This window comes from Macrotis lagotis, chromosome 1 (genome assembly GCF_037893015.1).
Source record: "Macrotis lagotis isolate mMagLag1 chromosome 1, bilby.v1.9.chrom.fasta, whole genome shotgun sequence".
NCBI lineage: Eukaryota > Metazoa > Chordata > Mammalia > Peramelemorphia > Peramelidae > Macrotis > Macrotis lagotis.
This window is the reverse complement of record NC_133658.1, coordinates 207,063,471-207,067,012: the sequence shown is the minus strand read 5'-3', so window position 1 is coordinate 207,067,012 and position 3,542 is coordinate 207,063,471. Positions and strand designations below refer to the sequence as shown.

Here is a 3,542-nt window from a genome sequence, read left to right as displayed (position 1 = left end):
TGCCATTGAATTACCTTGGCAGGTGACTTTCACTCTCAGCTATAGACAGAGAAGATGAATAATTACTTATCTCACAAAGTCATGGAAAGAAATGAGAAATCCTTAGACTTTTACTCTAATCTCTCTCACAGAATTATAAAGGATAGCAGAAGTCTTCCCTATGCTTCACACAATATTCCATTTAGCCTTATTTCCTTTTGTTTAGTCATTTTTAAAGTCATGTCTGATTTTTTGTGATCCCACATACTGGAGTGTTTTGCCATTTCCTTCTTCAGTTCATTTGTCAGATGGGGAAACTGAGGCAGATGGAGTCAAATAACCTCCTCAGGGTTACACAAATAGTAAGTGTTTGAGACCAGATTTAAACTTTTGAAGATTAATCTTCCTAACTCCTGTTTCAGCTCTCTACTCACTGCACCATCTAGTTGTCCCAAGTCTTCTCTCCTGTGGTCAATTAAATAGCACATATTTAAGAAACTACTCTGAGTGCTAGATAGTGGGTATATAGAAGAAGTAAATGACACAGAATTACAACAGTGCAGCATTTTAGGGCTGGAAGTGATTTAGCCATCCATTCTCTGCTTGAAAACCTCCAAGGGTGGCTGGGCACTGACTTTCTAGACAGCCTAACTCAAATTTCCCTCTGTAATTTCTATTACTTCTGGTTCAAATCTCTGGGAACAAACAAATCAAGTCCTTGGAAGACAGCTAGCTATCATATTCTCTCAGAATCTTTTCCAGGTTAAACATCCCTAATTCCTTCAGTTACTTCTAATGTGAATATGAGGATTTTTTTTTTTTTTTGGTATAACTCATGCTACATTTCTCTGTATATTTTCCAGTTTATAAATATGTAGGTCTGAGAACTGAGGGTACCACAAAATTTTCACTCAAATTAGAACATGATATTCCAGATATAGTCTGGAAAGGAGAGAGTACTGAGAGTTTATTACTTCCTTATCCCTCCTTGAGATCACGAGAGCATATTAGCCTTTTGGCTACTGCCACAACATGCCAATGAAAATTTTCATCTCAAGTTTCTAAAACACCCAGAGATTATCCAGACAAACCTCTCTTACCATACTTCTCCTATCTTGTAGTTCTGAAGTTAATCTCTTGAATCAAGGATAAGATTTTATGTTTCTCCCTATTAAATTTCATATCTTTAGATTCCGCTCTATTTTCAAGATGTTTGTATTCAATTTAGGACATATAATATGGTGACATTATCATAGATTTAGACTTATAAGGAAACTTAGAGACCAGCTGCTCTAATTCCTTCTTTTAATTAATAAAGAAACTGAGACTTGCTTAAAGTCACACAATAGGGCTTATATTTAAACTTAGGTCATCTGACTCCAGATTCAGGGCTCTTTCCATACACCTTCCCTCTCTCTGTCTGTCTGTCTTTGTCTTTGTCTCTCTGTCTCTCTCTCTCAGCATTTGAGCATTTTAGATGTGTGTTTTCTTTATGATGCTTCTAGCATGTATTCCAAATCCAGATAATAATATCTACCCCATCAGAGATGAGATTGTTGAGAGAGTTCTTTTCTAAAATATCTGATCTGATTATTATTATTATTGTTATTGTTGTTATTATTATCATGATCACTCTTTTCCCATAGTATTGTGCCTCATTATAGCATGATGGCAACCTTAGTTTCTCAAAGATTATGCCGGTGGAATTCGAACTCTAATAGATTCTCTAAATTTTTGAAAGATCCATATTTGTTATCAGAGGAAAAGCCCTGATCAGTTCTGAAAGACCAATTTGCTACAGAGGGAGGACTTTCAGTCATAACAGTTCTCAAAAAGTCCTCTACCAATTCACAGAGGGATTGCAATCAGCATCAGTGGAGGATATGGCCATACTATCAAGTTTAAAGGTCCCTAAAACATTGAAGTATGAAGTACAACGTCAACTTCTTAAGAATCCTTGAAACTTGCCAACTTTGTCCTGGGGTAGGCAAAGTTAACAACATTCATTTTTGGTTTATATCTGCTTTCACTCATGCCCATTTACAAATGAGTGCTACTTCATTTTTTTCAGACAATAAAGATCATAGAGTAAGGAAAAAAAAAGAAGAGAAGAGGAGGGCAGTCCAGATTGATTGGAGCATAGAGTGGGCGAGGGGGCTTAGTGTAACATTAAACTGGAAAGATAGGTAGAGAGCTAACTTGCGGGGGGGGGGGGGCGGGTAGGAGAAAGAGTTGATTATTCTTTCTTAGGTAATTAATGGGGAAGGGTTTTGATCCTTGGGAGGGATGATGGTCAGAGAAGTGCATTAGAAAGGTTAACTCGTCCCTCCCATCCCCTCCCTCCCCACCCCGCTCAGCGCCCCGCCCCGCCCCGCGCCGCAGTGCCGTGCCGCGCCCCGGTCTCGGGTCTGCCTATGCGGGGAGCTGGCTTGGGAAGGGAAGACCAGAGACAAAGGGAAGCGACTCTAGAGCCACCAACCACCCGGGCACCATCCCCCCTCGGTACGGAACTCTTGCCTGGGGCCGCGGCCGGGTGGAGAGGGGCTTTGAATATGTCTGGAGTAGCCCTCAACAGACTTGCACAGGAGCGGAAAGCTTGGAGAAAAGATCATCCTTTTGGCTTTGTAGCGGTACCTCTGAAAAATCCAGATGGCACAATGAATCTCATGAACTGGGAGTGTGCCATTCCAGGGAAGAAAGGAACACCATGGGAAGGAGGTTTATTTAAACTGCGGATGCTTTTTAAGGATGATTATCCATCTTCACCACCAAAATGTAAATTTGAACCACCGTTATTTCACCCAAATGTGTACCCTACAGGCATAGTGTGCCTGTCCATCTTAGAGGAAGATAAAGATTGGAGGCCAGAAATCACCATTAAACAGATCTTGTTAGAAATACAGGACCTTCTAAATGAACCAAATATTCAAGATCCAGCTCAAGCAGAGGCTTACACAATTTACTGCCAAAACAGAGCGGAATACAAGAAAAGGGTTCGAGCACAAGCCAAGAAGTTTGCATCTTTATAAACATCGATCTTGTGGCATCTTAAAAAGGAAGGGATTGGTTTGGCAAGAACTTGTTTACTTTTTTTTTTTTTTTTGCAAAATCTGATGTTGCCATGTACAATGACTATTCACTTAGGGGAGGAGACTGTGTGTGTGCCATTTTGCTTTTCCGTCACTTGTATACAATTCTGAATTTGCTGAATTGTCCCCAGTTTTTTTTTCATAAAGGTTTCTTCCTTCAGTCTTTTGATTGTTATTTAAAACTTGTTTTTCTTTCAATATTGATGTCAGTTTTTCAACTGCTGTAAAATTATAAACTTTGATACTTCTATAAATACCCTAGTATCTAGTTTCATTTGCTCTCTGATGCAGGCATGCTTACAAATGTTTAGAACTCCATTTAGCCTCTAACTGACTGTATGAAAAAGAAATTCATAACCTCTCCCTTTCCCCACCCTTAATTTGTTTTTCTATCTTTCAGAGACTAGATTATATTGCTTACAAGCCCCAGAGATCCAGTCATCCAGCATCTTGTTTCTGCATCAGTTCTTTGTG

At 39.5% G+C, this 3,542-nt stretch overlaps 1 pseudogene; it reads left to right on the top strand.

Moving 5' to 3' along the window:
* The first annotated feature begins 2,429 nt into the window (after window positions 1-2,429).
* Window positions 2,430-3,008, top strand: LOC141521305 (SUMO-conjugating enzyme UBC9 pseudogene; annotated as a pseudogene).
* Window positions 3,009-3,542: the final 534 nt, after the last annotated feature.